This window comes from Nycticebus coucang, chromosome 16 (assembly GCF_027406575.1).
Source record: "Nycticebus coucang isolate mNycCou1 chromosome 16, mNycCou1.pri, whole genome shotgun sequence".
NCBI classification, from domain to species: Eukaryota; Metazoa; Chordata; class Mammalia; order Primates; family Lorisidae; genus Nycticebus; species Nycticebus coucang.
The window spans coordinates 59,395,851-59,418,071 of NC_069795.1; the positions used below are offsets into that span (position 1 = coordinate 59,395,851).

General features: G+C 35.8%; 1 pseudogene; it reads left to right on the forward strand.

Moving 5' to 3' along the window:
- The window catches only part of LOC128567444 (suppressor of cytokine signaling 6-like), a 129,289-nt pseudogene that overhangs the window by 19,048 nt on the left and 88,020 nt on the right, over window positions 1-22,221 (forward strand).

Sequence of the window (22,221 nt, forward strand, 5' to 3'; positions counted from 1 at the left end):
AAAGCAGGATCTGATATATTTTTTTAAGATTTCAGGGGTGACAAACCTGCAGCCTTTGGGCCACATGTGACTATTCTAATTGTTGAGTGTGTTCTTTTGACTAAATCCAAATTTTATAGGACAAATCCTTTGAATAAAGTTAACATAAGCTCAAATAAGTTTGGACTTACTTGAGCTAGCAGATCAGGAAGGGTAAATGTGTAATACTTCTGTTTAATACTTTGATTTCTGATCCTTTGAATCCTGGCTATGGGAGAAATAGCATCATATAATAGACACAGATTTGGCAGTGGAGACAGAGCCTTGTAGAAGATGTTGTCCAAACCAGGCAAAGTATTGCCAGAAAGCTGGCACAGAAACTGAGTCTTCAAAAGATCATTCCATCATTTTATTGAACTAGTTGCTTCAGGATTATGGGGACTATGATAAGGCTAGTGAATTCCATGAGTCTGGGCCTCTTGCCATACTTTCTTTGCTTCGAAGTGAGTATGTTGATCAAAAGCAATGCTGTGTAAAATACCACGATGATGGATAAGGCATTCTAGAAATGCACAGATGGTAGTTTTGGCAGAAACACTGAAGCAGCAAAAGCAAATCTATATCCAGAGCAAGTGTCTATTCCAATAAGAACCAAGTATTTCCTCTTCCATGATGGAAGTGATCCAATGTAATCCACCTGCCCCCAGCTGGCTGATCACTGAGAGAATGTGGCCATATTGGGAAACAGTGTTGGTCTCTGCTGTTGGCAGATTGGGAGCTCAGCAGTGGCCATGCCCAAATCAGCCATGATGAGTGGAAGTCATGGTTGCTGAGATAATCTCCATGCCTGCCATCATGGCTACTTTGTACACAGTCCTACTGAGAAAAGACAGAAGGCACTTGGGAGACACCTAACCTATATCAACATAATGGGTCAATGTACACACTTGATTATCAAAATCCTCCCCTACTGAAATTATGCTTTGATGAATGTTCACATCAGGCTCAAATGTCTTCACACTCTTTGCTCATTCAGAAAGGTCTGTCCACACATCTCTTTCACAGAACTTTTTGTCACTTATTTTGTAGTTATATTCCTTTCAAGTCCTTCACCGTGAAGCCAAATTATTGACTACAGCTCAAAAATTGGTATAGATTTCCACTTCAAGACATTTCTTCTTCTAAATAAAATGAACCATTAGATGCACCACTAGATGCACCACTGAAAGTTGTGCCCAGTGGGAGAACTTCACTGCAACACTATCTTTTTTAAGGAATCCCAGAAAGTGCTATAGCTGTCTACTTTCATGCTGTCTCTGCTTATTAGGTGGAACCATCTGTAAGTTTTTTCTTCCACAGTTAACTAGTAGTAGTAATTTATGGGCACATAAAACATGGCTGGGAAAAGAACATAACATTGCAGAAATAGTCACCATGGACATTTGGGCCACTTCCTCATGTACAGGCATACTTTGGAAATATTGTGGGTTCAGTTCCAGACCACCACAAGAAAGTAAATATTGTGTAATAAAGCAAGTAGCACCTTTTTTCCCTCTTTCTTGGTGCGTATGGCATTATTTTGTCTAGAAAACAATGTACATATATTTATCATAAAATAGTTTGTTGCTAAAAAATGCTGATGATCATCTGAGCCTTCAGTGAGTTTTAATTGTTTTGTTGGGTGGAGGGTCTTGCCTTGATATTGATGACTGCTGACCTATCAGAGTAGTGATTGCCAAAGGTTATGATGGCTACGGCAGTTTCTGAAAAGATGAAAAAGTGAAGTTTGCTGCATCAGTTGACTCTTTCATGAAGGATTTCCTTTAGTATGCAATGGTGCTTGGTAGTATTTTACCACAATATAATTTATTTCAAAATTAAATTTTCTTAAATGCTGCCACTGCTTTATCAACTAAGTATATGTACTATTCTGAATCTTTTGTTGTCATTTTATAATTATAAACAGAATCTTCACCAGAAATAAATTTCAACTCAAGAAACCAATTTCTTTGCTCATTCATAAGAAGCAACTCCTGACTTATTCAAGTTTCACCATGAGGTTGCAGCAATTCAGTCCCATCTATAGGCTTAATTTCTAATTCTAGTTCTCTTGCTATTTCTACACCATCTGAAGTTACTTTCTTCACTGAAGTCTTGAACCTCTCAAAGTTGCTCATGAGGGCTCAAATCAATTTCTTTCCAACTCCTTTTAATATTTGATATTTTGGGCTACCAGTTACATATCAAGGAGCACCAATATTTTAGAAGAAATCTTTTTTATTTCCCTAAGCAGTAGGTCTTAACAGTGGGCTTAAAATTTTCAATAAACCCTAAAATGATATGCTGCCATGGAGACTTTGTTATTTAGTTTACAGAGCACAGGCAGAGTAGAATTAGCATCATTCTTAAGGGCTCTAGGATTTTTAAACAGTGCATTGGCTTTAGTTTAAAATCATCAGCTGCATTATTAGCTGGAATCAGCCTGTCTTTTCAAGCTTTTACTTTTGTGTTATGGGGATAACTTTTTTCTTAAACCTTATTAGCCAACCTCTGTTAGCTTTAAATTTTCCTTTGCAGCATCCTCAGCTTTCTTAGCCTTCATATAATTAGTGAAAGTTAGGGTTTTACTGTGGATTAGAATTTGGCTTAAGGGAATGTTTGAGTTTTTACCTAGACCACTCAGATTTTTCTTTTCCTGTATCAGCAATAAGGCCATTTTGCTTTCTTATTATTTGTGTATTCACTGTGGTGCCATTTTAATTCCCTTCAAGAACATTTTATTCGTATTCACAACTTGGCTAATTCTTTGGCACAAAAGACTAGGTTTTCTGTGTATCTCTGTTTTCAGTGTCTTTCTCACTAAGCTTAATTATTTGTAGCTTCTAATTTAAAGTGAAAGATGTGTAACCCTTCCTTTCACTTCAACAGTTAGAAGCCATTGTAGAGTTATAGGTTGGCTTAATTTCAATACTCTCGTATCTTAGGGAATTGAAAGGCCCAAGAATAGGGAGAAGGAAGAATGACCATGTGGCAGTCAGACCATACACATTTATCAATGAAGTTCATTGTCTTATGTGGGCACATTTTGTGGTACTCCAAAACACTTTAGATTGTTGGATTATAACATCAAAGAACACTTATACAGATCTCCATAACAGATGTATTAATAATGAAAATGATTGGAATAATGCTAGAATTACCAAAATGTGCCAGAGGACACAGAGTGAACACAACTTATTGGAAGTGGCATCAATAAACTTCTTCAATGCAGGGTTGCCACAAACCTTCAATTTGTAAAAAGAACAATATCTGCGATGTGCCGTAAAGTGAAGCACAATAAAATAGGGCATATCTATAATTTACTTGTGCCTACAGTGCCCTCTGTAGCCTGCTCTTGTATATGCCACTTTCTTTTGATGATTTGATGTAGTGGACATCCAACTTCATGTTTGATCAATCAGATAACACCCAATTTATTTTGCAAATTTAAGTCAGACAGTCACTTGATGGCCAATGTTTAAGTCTTTGGTCCCATTAAAGCCCCGTTTCTCAATAAAAGCTATTATTCAAAAGAACAGAAGTTATCAACACAGGACTGGGCTTTCCTCCAACATCTTAAGTGTCTTCACTATGATTCAACTACAGGGGTTGGCCAAAAGCTCCAAACCTTATCTTCTCAGGCTAGTGACACTTCAACAACCACAGAATCTATTGGATTCTTTGGCTCAAGTGGCACATTGCTTGTTGGCAGCCTGAACCCATTTCAGAGTCTTTAATTGTTCTGGGCCTCACTCAGAACTATTATTTTAGCTTTTCAGGTAACCCAGTAAATAGAACAATAATACACTCAGTAGAGGAATACACTGCCTTTGAAACCCAAAGAGCTCCATTTGGCATTGTGCTTTGTTTTTTTGTTTGTGTAGGGGCCATATGCAATAACTTATCCTTCTTGTTAGAAGAGATATCTTTACATGTCCCACAGCTTCCTAGATATTTCACTAAGATGAAAGACCCTGGAGTATTTTTTTGATTTATCTCATACCTTCTCACATACACATATTGTACCAATATCCTACTGTAGTTGGTACATTTTCCTATGTCCAATCAGCATAATAATGTAATGAATGATTATGTTGCCATGTGAAAAGGAAAGATGATCGGGTCTCTGCAGAAAGCTGACTTAGCCTTAAGGTAGGACAATGAGGATGTATTACTAGCTTTGCCGATTGACAGCAATTTGCTTCTGGTTATCTTTGTTAAATGACATTTCAAAAAAGAAATGTTCAGAAAAGTAGGTACATACCAGTTATTGGGGAGGGGGGGCTGTTAATTTACTTTAACAATGAAACCAATTTGGAATAGGTGCTGAAATTATAATCATTATCCAGTTAAGTTTACTTAAGTTTAATAATTCACAGTGATTCTGTGAGGTTCATATCTTTGTCTTCTATGCAGTCCAAATAGGTGAATTGAATGGTTAAAAAAACAAAAAGAAAAAAGCCAAACTCCCTTAGCAGAAGGCTGAGAGAAAAATTAACAGCATAGATTTTTGGCAGTGAAGCAGGGTTCTTCCTCATGGAGACTAAGCCTCCCCTTTATTGTAGGGGTTTTAGTTCTGTAAACTGGCTCAAGTCTGGGAAGGTATTGAGGGGCACAACTCTGTTTTTATTATTTAACTGAGTCTTCTTTACACATGACTGAGAACTCTATTGCTTACACAGATCACATAAGATTTATTAGAATGTCCATCTATTTCACTTCTATGGACCCCATTATGAACTATCAATGGCTTACTTAGGTCTCTCTCTGCAAATCAGCCCACTCTGATTACTGCTTTGAGTCTGCTTTCCAACCATGTCTACATTGTCCTTGGTGATTAAGTGCTACCACTTAGTCCCTGCCACTTCAGCGTCTAATTATTCCTGTTGCATTTGTGTTTTCCAGTTCAGGGGTGGTTTATCCTCCTGTAATTTCTCACCTGTGGAGAAGAGCAAACACAGAGCTCTTCAAGGATGCTGCAACTTCTCACACAAATTTATTTCCCATTGTTAACAGTGAAAAGTAAGTCCTCTTGACCCTCCCAGGGTGAGTGATCATGTCTAACATGATAAATCCTTAACTGGCCTATCTCTTGGATATCTTCCTCTATAGTACACTAAGGTAGTTCTGGCATTTCATCTTAATTTATTATAAGTCTCCTTTGGTCCATGATCCATTCCATTAAGCAAACTATTATGCCTTTGAACCTCTTGAGCAGTAACACTAAATCTAGTATATTGGCTTAGTAAACATGTATCAATAAACGTTGACCTGATCCAACTTTATATTCCTTCCTCCATATCTCCCTCCCTTGATATCCATTCGCAAACATATAAACGAATGGAAACAAAAAAGAGCCTATTTTCCCCCTCACTCTGCCACTTTATTTTTCTTTCATAGGAAAAAGGAAATAAAGTATAAGGACAAAAGCTCCAACAACAGTTTCCTTCTCACATGTGAACAAGTAAATTATTTTCTCAGAGAAAATCTAGTTAATTATTGATAATTGAGCAAGAATTTCACAGTCTCAGCAATTTTCAATCACCAAAAACAAACATAATGAATGTAATCAAATATTTTGTTTGTATTTTTTGTTTTGCGAAGTGTTCTATTTTTCTTCTAAATGTTCAAACCAGAAAGGGTTTAGTGAGTGGTCATGAATAGTTAAGATACCTTTGCTTATCTCTTAGTAAAACTGGTAAAAGAAAGTAACAATTTTCCTAAGAGTAGAAACTCTTTAAGAAATTAAGCAGCAACAACAACAGTTGTTTTTTACTTAAAACTACTACTGTTTAATTTTTGTTATATTACTGGATCTGTGCTAAACACCCTGTATTATCACCCCATTTCATTCTAAAAGGAACTTCAAATGCTCTTTATTATCCCCATTATACTGCTTTGAAAATTTAAATGACTAGGTCAAGGTCAGAAAACTGGTAAAGGCAGAAAGAGATTATGAATTCAATGGCTGAGTTTATTCTCCCATGAAAGTACTATTTCCTATTAGTTTAATGAGAGACATATTTACATTATGTCTTCCTAGATGTATTTTTTAAAACACCATGACTAAGGTTGTAAAATACATAAATTTATCTTAACAACATGTACAGTATTAGTTGGATAAAGAGTTGTATTCTTAAGTAATTTAAGCCCTTAACCTTTAAATGGCTTCCTTTAGCCATCTTATCTGATTTTATTCAACCCATATAATTTGTATTATTTTCTATATAGTCACACAGAGCCCAGTGCTTAAAAGAGCCTCACACTGGTTAATGCTCAATTGCTGTTGTCTTTAAATTTTTAGTAACATTTTACCAAGGATTCTGTATTTTCTTTTCTTTTCTTTTTTTTTTTTTTTTTTTGCAGTTTTTGGCCAGGGTTGTGTTTGAACCCACCACCTCAGGCATATTGGGCCAGCGCCCTACTCCGCTGAGCCACAGGTGCCTCCCAGGATTTTCATTTTTGTTTCGGTACCACTCATTATGTATCTGGTCCTACTTGTCTCCATCTGAAGTTAACTCATTTACTCTTGCTACATGCTTATGTTTTGTCTTCTTTAATAGAATGTAATTTCCATAAGAATAGAAATTTTTTCTATCTCTAATGCCAAAATAGATGGTAGGTATTCAAAATATGTTTCTTGAATTTTGTGCCCAGAATCATTTATTCTTGTCTGAATAAAGTCATGCTTTTGAGAATAAACAGTCTAATCCAAAGAATCAGCATTCATCTAAAGTTATATAATATTTAAAAGGACTATCAAAGAGGGCACAAACATTCTCTCCAAGGTGACTTGACATTGCCAAACTTATTAAGTAAGGTAAATGTCATAGTGTATCTTGATAGAAGAATGCCAAATTTTTGCATTTAATATTAGTATCTAAATTATACTTTTTTGGGGACCAAATCCCATCTGGAATTTCATAAGCAAGTGGCTGATATTTTGTTGACCTTTTCCAAGCCTCTTTCAGATACATCTTGTCACTTCAATCCCCACTTCAGCAGAAAACACACACACACACAAAGAAGAAGGGGAAAATGGAGAAATTAAGTAACATAAATCACATTTGCTATCACTCTGAAGGCTAAATTCTGGCACTGATACTTAACACCACCACCACTATTTTGCCTACTTTATGTAAATGTGTTTAGTTCCTTCATCATAAAAAAAGATTAAATCTTATATTAATAGTTTTAGAAATTATAATAATTCTCTATAATATAAATTTTCCCAGAGAGCTTCTTTATGATGTGTCTCAGAGTAGATACTCAAGTTTATCCTATTGGAAATGCATTAAACTTCTTGGATGGGTGGACTAATAATTTTTCTTATTTCTTCAAACATTTTTTCTATCTTTTTTTTTTGCTCTTCTTCTTTTAGGATTCTCATTATGCATATGATGGTATGTTTGATGATGCAGGTCTGTGAGGCTCTGTTCATGTCTCTTCACTCTTTTTCTTTCCATTCCTCAAACTCGAGACTCTCAGTTGTTCTATCTTCAAGTTCATTAATTGTTATGCCTGCTGAAATCTGCTATTGAGCCCCTGTAGTAAAATATTCACTTTAGTCACCACACGTTTCAACTCCAAAGTTTGTTTGGTTCTTTTCTATAATTCATATATTTTTATTAGTATTTTTTTATTTGAGGAGACATCATTCTCATGCTTCTATTAGCTGTTCAGATGTGTTTTTATTTAGTTCTTTGAACATATTTAAAACAGCTGATATAAAGTCTTAGGCAAGTTCAACATCTGGGTTTCACCCGAGGAAGTTTCTATTGATTGCTTTATTTACTGTCTAGACAATATTTCCTTATTTTTTATTTTTTGCAAGTCCCATAATTTCTGTTGAAACAAGACATTTTAAATAATGTAATGTGGTACTCTGGAACTCAGAATCCCTTCCTTTCCATAGTTTGTTTCTTGCTGTTGTTCTATGTTGTTATAATTGACTTACTTGACTCTGCTGAACTACTTTTGTGATGTAGTGTAGCCACTGAAATCTCTGTTCAGTTAGTTTAGTGATTAGCTAATGCTTAGACACAGATTTCCTTACATATCCGGAAATAATTATTCCCTATTAGTTCTGAAAAGTCCTTAACACTTAGGCATGCAGCTTTTATTTTTCTGCTTGTACAGAACCACAAGATCAGTCTAAGATTATAGCACAGGGCGTCCTAAACGTGTACTCATCCCTGAACATGCACACAGCCCAGCATGTACAAGTGGCTTTCTAGGTTCCCAATGTCAGAGATTTTTAAAGTCCCCTATGGACATTTTATTTTCTGATTCTTTTTCTTTTTAGTTTAGCTACCATCTCAGCCAGGGAAAAAGCTGTTTATAATGGGTAAGCTCCAAGTTTGGTCAAATAAAGAGGATTGCAAGTGGAGATTTCCAGGGACCCACCAGGCAGATCAAATAATGACAGTTTTCTAGGAATAGGTGTCTGAAGGATTTGTCACTCCATTTGCCCACTTCATTGGCTCACGTGCAGCTGGCTTTCCCTGTGGTTGTGGGCTGCTGGTTTGGTTTTCAAAGCCATTGTGAAGCTGGAGAAGGAGGTGTGAGCATAGGATGGGTTAAAATGCCACAAAGTTCATTTTTCTTTAATAAACCCTCCAGGTTGCTACACATCTTTTTTTAATTTTCAGAGTTATGAAAAGTTTATTCCTGCAATTTTGCCAGTTTTCTCTTGATTTTAGGAGGTTGAGAATTTTTAGCGGTCCTCACTCTGCCACTATCACTGACATCACTATACTTTTTGAGAGAAGTCCTTTAAAAAAATAAGTATTTCATATTTTTTGTTGACTCACCTCTGTTGAGATATCTGAATTGCACCCTTGTTTGAAGTTGACTAACATTGCTTTTATGTAATATGTAGAAAATGGAAGACAACATTTTCCTCTGACTTCCCTATTAGTGGCGTAGGTAAATATAATTCATGTTTTATCTGGCAAGGAACAAAAAAGAATCAAAAGCTACCTCCATTCATTCCTTAAGAACCCTCTTCAAAACTTATTGCTAATCAGTTCTCTGATATCCTACCATGGACTACTGCAGCCATCCTGGAGATGAGAAAGCAGCTGCACTCCCGGGAGGCTGCCATCTCCACTGTTTCTCAGTTCTAGGCAGAGACAAAGCTTGATCCTGATTATATTCGGCAAAGAGCAGGCACAGGGAGATGTGCCCTTGAGTCCCCGTGCCCTCTTGGAGCTACATTCTGTAATACAGTTTAGCAGTCTTCAACTTGAACGATGCTCCCGTGTGAGGGGAGCCTCCTAAGATACACAGGCATGGATATTATTAATAGAACACGTTTTCGGCTTCTGAATTTTCCCTTGTGTGCTTACTGTGTATCTGTACCTATGATATATTTCCTTTCCTATTCTACACTCTCCTCCTACTGTATGGAAAAAAAGTACGCCTGTCAAGCGACATTCTATATTTTATGACTACTCTAGATGTAAAATTCTCTGGGTGCCCCATGAAGCTATAGTTTTCATTAGAATTAATAGATAACATCTTTTTATTAAGGCATTATAATGTTTTGGGTCTTTTTCAGTCATACACATTTATGTTTAAGGTTATGTTACTAAGAGGTGTGTATTATGGACCATATTGGGTTGCTATAAATTAAGGCAAACTATAGAGTAGGCAACATGAGTAATTTCTATTTAATAACTTAAAACTATTGGTAAAGAATCAAGGGAGCAAATAAGGAAGAGTTTGGGTTACACATCCTTGTCTCAGCTCTATCTGCAATACCGAAGTGTAAAGCATATGTTAAGGTAGAAACATGTTGTCCAAAAAAAATTAGCAAAAATATATTTAAAGAGTTATTTTGCTTATTTATTTCTTTTTATTGGGGATTCATTGAGGGTACACAGAAGCAGACTACATTGATTGCCTTCATTAGACAAGGACCCTCCCATATTTGTGTCCCACCCCCCCCAAGGTGAACCCTATCCCTTGACCTCCCATGCCCTCCCTCCTTCCCTTTCTCAGCTCTCCCCATCCCCCAACCTTTGCCTTCACCATGTACTAGGACCTTAATTGTCCTTATAACAGAATTGAGTACATAGGATTCTTATGTCTCCATTCTTGTGATGCTTTACTAAGAATAGTGTGTTCTACATCCATCCAGGTTAATACAAAAGGTGTGAAGTCTCCGTCTTTGCTTTTTGCAAAGTTTTTTTTCATATATTTTATTAAACAAGGTACCTCTAAAGAAAAGAGTACAAAGCATCTAAATAGTCATTTGAAAATTCTTGGTATTATAATTTTAGTTTGCTTTCTAGAAATCTAATGAGTGGGTAGTCATTCTGTAAGCTAGATTGTTTATAATTCATCACTATCTAAAAAAAACTTCAGGAAGACTTAACTGGATGTAGGTGTTATTATCACTAGAAATGATAACAATATAAATTTTCGTGTATGACAAAAAAGGAGTTTTAGCCTGGTTCTTTATACCCTTAATGAATCCCCAACAATAAAAAAAAAAAATAGAATTGAAGGATGCTGTCATTATAAAACATTTGCAGTTTCTATCTGCTTATTTATATGAACAAGGTTTCATATATGTATACAGTTAAAAATAGCTTAAATTCAATATTAAATTCTGTCTCAATATAGTAGTAATTATTTACTGATCTGCATATAAATGAGCTAATAATAATAAATGCATTAATAAATACATTTTCAGTAATATTTTCATCTACATATTTATTATTCATTAAAATATGGATTATATGATGTTTTGATTAATCTGTATTAATAATAATTATAATAAAACTTAACCCCCCCAAAATAACAAAAACTTAAAATACCAGAACTTAAAAAAATTAAGACTAATTAACATACAACATTTTCCAGCCAAGTATTATTGGATGAGTAACAATATTATCAAATATAAATATATTAACTAGTGATAACAATTCATCAAAACATGAAATGGAAATAGTAGTTCTAGTAAAGAAAGAAGAGTGACATTTCTGTCTTATTTAGAAAAACCAGTAAAATCTGAAAATAGTAGATCAACAACTACAAGCTCACACAAGAGAAAAACACAATTGAATTCAGGGAGAGGGTAGGGGAGAAAGGGACTTGGTAAGTTACCCCTGCTTGAGTATAATGTGGGGGTATATGGTCCTTTCCTATGCGAAGGACTCAACTACAACCCAGACTTTGGACTTTACCTTACAAACTCAAATAATGTAACACAATTATATGTACCATCATATTAACCAGAAATAAAAATATTTTTTAAAAATAAAGACATTGCATAGAAAATTATTTTTAAAAAGAAATTGAAACAAAAATTAAATAAATAAAAAGAATAACTAGTTTGCATGTTTTTAAATATGAAGGGCCATATGACTTTGATAAGTATTTCCAAGACACCAAGTTCACTTAAAAAAGCAATATAAAAAATTTATATTAAAGACCTAACAATTACAACATGTTTGATGCTATAGCATTTGGAACAATATAAATTTATGATGGAAAGGTTTATAAATCAAGTTATAAATGTGCAAGAAAATACACAATCATTCAAAATTCTTTTGTAGGTACAGAAGCAAGGTTTGCAGAGATTATTGATAAAGGTTACAAAGAGCTGTTGCCCTGCATACTGTCTGAAGTAAATTTGCTGAAAGTATTCTCAGCTCTTTCCTCCTGCATTTGTCTAACTTTTCCAATTTCATTCAGAATCAGTAATGATCAATAAATGAGAAATAATCATCAGCTGTCTTGGTTTATGTCATCAGCTCATTGACTATGCAAGATGATCTGATTTGCATAATTTGTAATTTAGAATTGAGTGGTGCAGAGTTTTTGAATAGTGAAGTGCCAGATGTCATGGACTTACCTAAAGAACGCCGAAACAGATTCATCTCCTTGTTTAGACCTTAGGGCACTAACGAGCACTAAAAAAATTATTGTTTTATTTTTCTTAAGCACATCTGTTTATTACAACTTCTAGAAACAAAATACATTTTTATTGATAAGTATATATAATTTTGTGTTAGTAACAATATTAACACTATTAACAACCAGTATTAGAGTACAGTACTAAACACTTCAATACATTTTGTCCTTTAATATTCATATAAACTTTTAAAAATATTTTATATAAAATCAATTTATAACAGGGAAAATTTCTCAGAGGTATTGAGTAATGTGCACAATTTTATACCTGTAGGAATGAGTAGAGCTGAGATTTGAATGCTAGAAGCTATCTGACATCTACACCTTACATATCACCAACTGGGAAATTCAGACATAGTGTTAGACCTTGTAAAACATAACGGGGATCATTTCTGATATTGACTTAAAACAAGAGTTCTGTCTAGACAGTGTCAAAATGTATATTTTTGTATTACAATAAAGTGGTGCCTTGAAAGGGACCAAACAAATTACAGATGTCAGCATATTTATGCTAGAAAATAAACACACCTAAGCAACATTTTCTTACCTTTGCCATGATAAAAGAAAAGTTTGAGCACTGTGAAAAGAAGAAATAATGACAAAACGTGCTCTGGATAGAAACTACCCAGTTAGAAGACTTGATTTACAGCACATATAAAATAAGTGCTGAAGTCGACAGTGATATTTGACATTGGAGACTAAGACTGAAAAATATCTACTGAATTTCATGGATTTCTTTATTGAAAGATGTAGACTCACATTCCCAGATAAAAGGCTCGCTTTAGTAATGTAAGTCTTTTAACAGAAAAACAGATCAGGAAGCCATTGGACTGTTTAAGAGCTAGGAGGTAACACTTTTAGACACCACTGAAAATATGACATAGCTTATAATTAAGGATAGCAGCTTCTGCATAAGATAGTAGAATGTTAGAATAAAAGGGACCTTGGAGAATCATGATTTAATATGCTCTTACTTACATATCAGAAGATTGAGACCTAGTGAATTAAAATGTTAAATACAAGCTTGTACTGCTAGTTATGTCAAGGCTAATCTTGAAATATGTGTTACTTTCTCTAGTAAATATTATTTCCACTAAACTATTCCTTGTTATGGGAGAGCAAAGTGTTTTGTGTTTTTTACTACCAATTGTAACTTGCAATGAGCTCCTGATTTCAAGTGAATACTTGTCTACGACTTCTTGGTTCCTTTTGCAAATGTGAGAACAGTAAGCCAGACCATGCCTACAAGCCAATGCCTACTTAATTTTAATTCTCTAACTTTTGAAATTTTCTGATTAGAAAATCAGAAAAAACTACTACCTGTACATTATCAATCTGACTGACATGTATGCATTGGACTTGCCACCCTTTGCCTTCCCCTAGGGAGTAGGGAGTACTGTGAACTAGCAGAGATTATAGTGGCCAGAATACAACTGTGGGTGTGGCATGCTGGGAAGGGGAAGAGAGGGATGTGGAGAATCGACCATGGTGTCTCAACCAAAAGGGGGGCAGCTACTCAGCTCTAATTAATTGTTGCTGTGTAGCAATATAGTCCTAGTTTTTATTCCATATTTCACAAAAATCCCAAATCCAAATGTCATCATGAAATCTTCCAATACTCAAACATTAAAAACCAACTTTTTATTTTAACAAGTTGTATATATCTGATTAGCTCTCTAACCTGTTGAGAGATGTCATGAACCTCTGGAGGTTCTCACAAACCCATTAGTATGAAATGTTATTTTGTAATATTGGGATATTACTGTATATTTTTTAATAATAAGAAAAATTTTCATTATTACTCTTTTAAATGTCATTTTTAATATCTACTAGAAATATATAGAGTTAACACAATTTGTTTACTCACTCTCCTTATGTTAGTCATGTAAATAACTAATGCTTTATTCTCTTGACCTAATGAGTGGGTCAAGGTGGAAGCACCATTTTAACATTTGTTCTCAAGAAGGTTTAGACCTATTTTGTTTCTTAAAATCAGTATATGAAAGTCCCTTTTACTGAACTACTCATGTTGTTGATAGTTGTATAAGTCTCCATATTTAACAAACAAAGTCTTGCACTTATTATATTGATCTACTCTTAGCCAGGTTAAGTATTTTCACAAACATCAGACAGCATCAAGTAATTATTAGAGTTTTTAAGAGTGTGAAATCTTAGGTTAGATTGTCTGGCTTTGAATCCAGGCTGCACCAGTAGCTCTGTGATTTGGGGAATTTCCTCATATGTAAGAGAAGTAATAGAACAATAAAGTAACTCACTAATTATATTATTATATTAGTTATTAGTTATATGATTATCTACTCAGCTAATGTAATTATTTGTTTGAGGATTAGTGATCAACACTGTAAGGCATTTAGAATATGCCTGAAATAATTACAAGCACCCAATAAGCATGTGCTAGTGCTACATATTACTATATGGTATTTATCTGTCATTTGTGGTTCTTCCGTAAAAAACATCTTCAGAGTGTGGTATTCCTTTCTTATGGGAAATTTGTTTTACTCATATTGATCATTAAGAACTATCAAAATTTTATGAATATTTGTCGTTTATAACATATCTTGAAAATATTTTTCCTACCTTGTCATCAGACTTCCAGGATTGTTTATGGTAAATTTTTACTGTCATATATTTGCTGTTTTTATGCTGACTGATGTATCAAATATTTTTTAATGTATACAACTTAATAAATTTGGAGATAAGTATATACCTATGAAACAATCACCACAATCTACTCCATTAATCTAATCATCACTTCCAAAAGTTTCCTCTCCCTTTCTTATTTATTATTTGAATGTTCGTGTGTACATGTTAACAGCATGTAACATAAGACCTAGCCTCATTGCAAATTTGCAATTATACAATACATTATTATTAACTATAGGCAGTGTGTTGAATAGCTAATCTCTAGGATTTATTCATCTTGGATAACAGAGACTGTGTATTCTTTACTAATATCTGCCTACGTTTCCATCCCTCTACCACTGGCCACCACAAATTATTCTCAGGTTTTATGAGTTTGACTATTTTGGAGTCATCATATAAGTGATAACTTGGAGTACATGTCCTGTGTATGGCTTATATTACTTACCATAACATCTAATTTTACTCATATAATGACAAATGAAAAGACTATTAAAATTTTGAATAATAGTCCACTGAGTGTGTATATATATATACACACAATGGATGTCAATATGCCACATAATATCTCACATTTTTAATTCAGTTATTTGTGTTAATGGACATTTGAGTTGTTTCTATATGTTGGTCATTTTGAATAATGATGTTTTCCTGGCTGACAAACATGTATGATATAAATCATATATCACACAATATATAATATCTCACATTTTTCCAGTTATGATAGGCATCTGAATTGCTTCCATGTCTTATCTATTGTAATAAATATGAGAGAGAAGATAGCTTTTCAGAAGTCTGATTTCAATTCTTTTGTATGTATACTCAGAAGTGGAAATGCTGGATCATATGATAGTTATATTTTTCATTTTTTGAGAAACAATGATGCTGTTTTTTATAGAGCTACACTAATTCTGCTATCATTTTATTTATTTGTTTGTTTGTTTATTTATTTATTTAGAGTCTCACTTTGTACCCTGAATAGAGTGCCATGGCATCATCATAACTCACAGCAATTCCAAGCTCTTGGGCTCAAATGATCCTCTTGCCTCAGCTTCCCGAGTAGCTAGGACTACAGATGCCTGCCACAAGACCCAGCTAATTTTTCTATTTTTAGTATAGACAGCATCTTGCACATTCTCAGGCTGGTCTTGAACACCTGAGCTCAAACAATCTGCTTGGCTCAGCCTTCCAGAGTGCTAGGATAACAGGAATGAGCCACCACACCTGGAGTATCATTTCATTTTTGGTAGTAGGCATTCTAATAGGTGTAAGGTAATATACTCATGGTGGTTTTGATTTGCATTTCTATGATTATTAGTGTCAAATCCTTTTATATATCTATTGGCCATATCCTACCAATATTTGAATGTCTATTCAAATATTCAGTCAATTTTTAATTGGCTTGGATATCCCAATAATATTGTCTTCTTCATGAACACAGGACATCTTTTCATTCATTTGTATCTGTTTTAATTTCTTCAAATTTCACTTTTATAGTTTTTGTAGTACAAGTCTTCTACCTCCTTTGTTATATTATTCATAAGTATTTTAGTCTTTTTGATGCTTGTGTAAATAGAATTTCAAATTTTCCCTAATTTTTTTTGCAGAATTTTCAATGTTAGAATATAGAAATGCAACTGCTTTTTTGAATGTTGACTTTATCACTACTTTGCTGAATTCATTTATTCATTCTATTCTAGTTTTATTATGAAATCTTTAGATTTCACAATAAAATAAATTCTAGTTTTATTGTGAAATATTCTAGTTTTATTGTGAAATATATAAATAAATAACTCTACAATAAAATACATTTAGATTTCATCTAAAGATTTCACAATAAAATAAGATCAGGTCATCTGAAAATAGATTGGAACTTAGTGCTTCGGTGTCACAGTGACACAAAACACAGTGTAGAAATCTGCCAGTAACTACATAAGGAACATTTAGACCAGCTTCAGCCACAGGATAATTTCCACCCCAGCAATAGGAAGCTGAACTTTGGCTAGCTCCACCACCATGAACTAAAGTGGCCTAAGGTTCAGAAGAAATTTGAAGGCCACAAGGAAAGGGTGCACCAGCTTGGAGGCCAAGGGAGGAGTGTATCACTCCTCTCCCAACCCCAGGAGGTGAACCTCAGGCTCAGGTTCTCCTGTTTGGGGAAAGAAAAGGGAAGAATACAGAGGACTGTGTCTTGTGACTTAGGTACAATCTCAGCCACAGTAAAATAAAGTACCAAGAAAAATCTAGAAGCTTCCAGTTCCAGGCCTTAGTTCTAATGGCATTTCTAGGCCCACCCTGAGCCAGAAGGGAATACACTACCCTGAAGAAAAGAGCCAGGATTCACTTGCCAGTCTTCACCTTTTGCTGACTAAAGTGCCTCTGGGCTTTGACTAGATACAGGGAATAGTCACAATAAGCCCTGAACAAGACCAAGCACTATGCTGGGTTTAGGTATGACCAGTGCAGTTCCAGCTGTGCTGACCATGGAGGAGTGCTCACATCACCTCTCCACCAACTACAGGCAGTGCAGCACAGACAGTGAGATGCCTTCTCTTTGGGGGAAAGTGATGGAAAAGAGTGAGAGACATTACATCCAGAGAATTCTTCTGTATCTTATCAAAGTTTACCAATGTGATTTCCCTAGGAGTCTCTAAGAGTTGCTATGTTACTAGACTTGGGGTGCTCTCTACTGCTGATACAGCTGCAGGGACTAAAGACTTAGGTCACAACACTCCTTTGAATAACTCCTTGCAAGAAAGCTACAAAAAAGCTCAGACTGTGAAGATAAGAATAAATACCTAACTTTTGAATGCCCAGGCATCAACAAATATCCATAAGCATCAAGAACATTGAGGAAAGCATGACCTCACTAAATCAACCTAGTAAAGTATCAGTTACCAATCCCAAAGTGATGGAGATATATGACCTTCCAGATAGAGAATTCAAAATAGCTATTTTGATGAAGCTCAATGAACTTCAACTCAACACAAAGAAAGAATGTAAAGTCTGTCAGAAATTGTGCAAAGATATTGAAATAATTTTTAAAAATCAAGCAGAAATTCTGAGCTTAAAATTTCAATTGACAAAATGAAAAATGTATCAGAGTCTCTGAACATCAGAATTGATCCAGTAGAAGAAAGAATTGGTGAGCTTGAAGACAGGTTATTTAAAAATGCATGGTCAGAAGAGTAAATAGAACAGAAAAGAATGAAGCACACTTATAAGATCTAGAAATCAGCCTAAAAAAGGAAATTCTGAGAGTTACTGGCCTTAAAGAGGAGAAAGAGAGAAAGAGTGGGGTAGAAAGTTTGTTGAAAAAAATAATAACTGAAAAAGGTTACAAACCTAGACAAAAATATCAATATTCAGGAAGAAAAAATGGCATAGAACACAAAGCAGATTTAACCCAAATAAAACTATTTCAAGGCATCTAATAATCAAACTCTCAAGATCATAGGTAAATAAAGAATCCTAAGAAAAACAAGAAGAAAGGGACAAATATAAAAGAGCTCCAATATGCCTGGCAGCAGACTTCAATGGAAATCTTATAGGCCAGAAGAGAGGGGCATAATATATTTAAAATAGTGGGGGGAAACCCTTTCATCTTTGAATATTATTACTTCTCACAAAATATCCTTCAGATGTGAAGAAGAAATGAAGATTTACAAAAGCTGATAGATTTTGTTAACATAATACTTTTCAAAAAAAAAAAGATGTTAAAGGGATTCTTTCAATCTGAAATAAAAGAATGTTAACAACTAAGAAACACAGAATATTATATCACTGTAATTACAGTCTGTAAAGCATTCACATCTTGAGTAGAAAGACTAAAAGACAAACTTATCAAAAATAATAATTATAACAACCTTTGAAGAAATGGAAAGTATAAAAATGTAAATGAAAACAAAATGTCAATAACTATAAAATTTTTCTTTAGCTCTATTTTTTTTATAATCAGAGTTAAGATGCAATTAGTTTAAAATGATTGGTTCTAAAATATTTTTTGTAAGCCTTATGGTAAACACAAATAAAAAAACCTACAAACAAACAAATGGAAAAACATATGCTCATGGTTCAATAGAATCAACATTGTTAAAACGTTCATACTGCCCAAAGTGATTTACAGATTCATTGTAACCCCATCATAATTTCAACATCATATTTTACATATGTAAGGCAATATTTATTAGTGCTAAAAAGAAAAGTAGATTCCAATGCTATGAAAACTGTTGACCTCAACACTGATCTTGAAAAGATCATCCAGACAGAAAATCAATAACAAAATATCAAACTTTATCTATACTGTAGACAAAATGCACAAGGTATGTTTTTGTGGAAACCTAATAAATATTTATACCTTGTGGAAATTTAATAAATATTTATACAATGTGTCATCTAACAACTGAAGAATACATGCATACACATTCTTCTCCTTGGCACATGGATCATACGTCAAGGGTAGACAATAATAAAGCTATAAAACAAGTAATAAAAAATTCAAAAAAACTGAAATTATATCAAAAATTTTCTCTGGCTGGGGGGCAGAGACAAGATGGCTGACTGAAGCCAGCTTTCCGCAGAGGCTCCCATCCAGAAGGAGAGTTAAAGGACAGAGATTTAGCAAGTAACCTGGCAGATTAGAGCTGCACCAAGAGAGAAGGTTGAGAACGCACATCAACCGCCCTGAGGCGAGCTACAACCCCAAGGATACAAACAAAAGGTACAAAATCCATCACCAAGTGGACGGGAGTCCCCTCCCACTCTCCTCGGAGTGCCCCACAAACAAATAAGCAGAGTTAAAATGTCCTCCCAATACACTTCACGGGAGAAACCCTCTAAAAACTGGACCTACATCCCCTACTAGGGTGCCACAGCATTCTCCTGCCAGGCATAAAACTGTATAAAACTGTATATATTCTCTACCTGCAACTCTGAGCTCCCAGTACTTCCCTCCACTCTCACTCTGAAGTCTGGAGGCTTGTCCCCCAGAACTCCAGATTCTTGGGTGATTTCTTGAGGAGTGTGGACAGGGTCTAAACTGCAGCTGGTCAGTGCCGACTCTGCAGCACGGGAGTGAGGAGTGGACAGTGGGCTGAGAGAAAACCACACAAGAGCAGCGGTGCCCCAAGGCACAGAGCAGCAGCCATCTTTTGGCAACAATAGGGCTCACTCCCAGATATTCTGAAGCCACACCCCCTGTCTCCCTGAACAAACAGAGGAGACTGGGCATCTACTCAGGTGGCAACCACCACAGAACAGATCTGGGACGGAAATGCAGGCCCCGTGAGTAAAGGGTTTGCCTGAGGCAGTACCGGCCTGGGTGGAGTGTGGGGACTAGAAATGCACGTGCAGAGCTGGGAAGTTCCCAAGGCGGGGCTGACCCGGAGGACCACTTTACTGACCCTAAGCTGCACCTGGCCCTCAGGGAATCATCAGCCTTTAGACAAAGGAAGACAGGAGGCTAGAACTGACAGGTAACTGAATACAAACCTGCAGGAGCAAAGACAGGGCCTGAGGTACAGGCTCTGGGAACTCAAAACAGCTTCTCTTCTGCAGGGGAATTTAGCAGGGACAGAAACTAATTCCTGCAAAGTTGTTCTGTTCTGTTCTGTCAGTAACAGCAATCAGGGGTTGAGCTAGAATTGAGTGAAAACCCCCCCAGCCTCCATCAAGCACCCGATGTTGTCAGGTCTCACCTCCCCCTGCTAGATAGAGGCAGAGTACAGTGGCCTGGCTGAGCAGAAATAGATTTCCTTGTGATTCAGGCAGGTGCCCTGGAGGCAACTGGGTCACAGTCATGCAGGTCTGTCACTACAAGCAACTGAGTCATAGCCCTGCAGGGCCATCAGTGACTGGGTGTGACAGAAATGCAAGGTGGGGAAGGAGGCATCAACCTTCCCAGACTGATCTATTTACTGAGTGGGTCCTCCTGACTCCATGGAGCACCGGAGCAAGCCGTATCAGAGTAGTCACCAGACCCCTGTGATCCAGTTGCTAGAGAACTTTTAAACACTCCCACCCGAGACAGGTGCTGAATGAGACAATTGATTTGGACTTTTTGAACTGAGCCAATTGCCTGATGGACTATTCAGGTGGTGCCCTGGGTGTGTGGTTGTAGGAAGGTTTGATTTTCCTTTTCCAATTGTTGCCTGTAGGGGACGGGGTGACTTAATTGCTGGCATTTCTCAACAGCTAAGACGTCAACCCAGAGTAACTGTTTCACTAGGGTCGAACAGAGACCAGCTGAAAACAAGACATAACCACTTAGCCCCACCACACCAAACAGGTCTTCAGTTTCTCAGGCCATAGTGCTGTGTGGGTCCTCAACAAAGCTCCAGGGGAAAAATCAAATGGTGTGAAACAATCATGGGGTGGAATCAGCAGAAAAACTCTGGTAACATGAATAACCAGAATAGATCAACCCCCTCAAGGAAAGATATGGCAGACGTAACTGAAGATTCCATTCATAAACAGCCGAGATGTCAGAAATTGAATTGAGAATTTGGCTTACAAACAAGATTAATAGAATGGGGGAAATTTGGAAGTAGAAATTTGAGGACAATTCAAAAGTTGGAATTAGAAATTCAAGGAGAAATTCAAAAGTTGTTTCAAGAATTTAAAAAATTTAAAGGCAAAACCACCAAAAATATTGACGCACTGAAGCAAGAATTGGCAGCCCTCAAAGATCTGAAAAATACAATAGAAGCCTTCAGTAACAGAGTGGAGCAAGCAGAAGAAAGGATTTCTGACATTGATGACAAAGCCTTTGAATGCTCTCAAACTCTCAAAGGGGAAGAGAAATAGAGAGCAAAAATGGATCATACTCACAGAGAGCTCTGGGATAATTCAAAGAAGGCTAATAATCACCTTATTGGAATCCCTGAAAGTGATGAAGTGGTCTCTCAAAGCACAGAGGCCCTTCTTCATGAAATTATGAAAGAGAATTTTCCAGACATGCCACGAGATTCTGAAATTCAGATAGCAGACAGTTTCAGAACCCCAGCACGACTCAATCCCAATAAGACATCCCCCAGGCATATCATAATTAACTTAACTAAAGTTAATATGAAGGAGAAAATTCTGAAAGCAGCTGGACATAAGAAATCCATTACCTACAAAGGGAAGAATATTAGAATGACTGCAGATCCCTCTGCTAAAACTTTTCAAGCCAAACAGGGCAGTCATCGATTTTAATCTACTAAAACAAAATAACTTTCAACCCCGGATCCTGTATCCAGATAAACTGAGTTTCATTTATGATGGAGAAATTAAATACTTTAATGACATTTATATGTTCAAGAAATTTGCCATAACCAAACCAGCTCTTCAGGATATTCTCAGACCTATCGTCCATAATGACCAGGCCAATCCTCCACCACAAAAGTAAACTTCCTCAGAAACATTTGATCAAACTCCAACTTCCACAGTGGCGAAAGGATTAAAAATGTCCGCTGGACTTTCGAAAAACTCAATACCCAAAATTTTACTAGATTTTTCAATATTCTCCATTAATGTGAACGGCTTAAATTGTCCTGTAAAGAGGCACAGGTTAGCTGACTGGATATAAAAACTCAGGCCAGATATTTGCTGCATAAAAGAGTCACATCTTACCTTAAA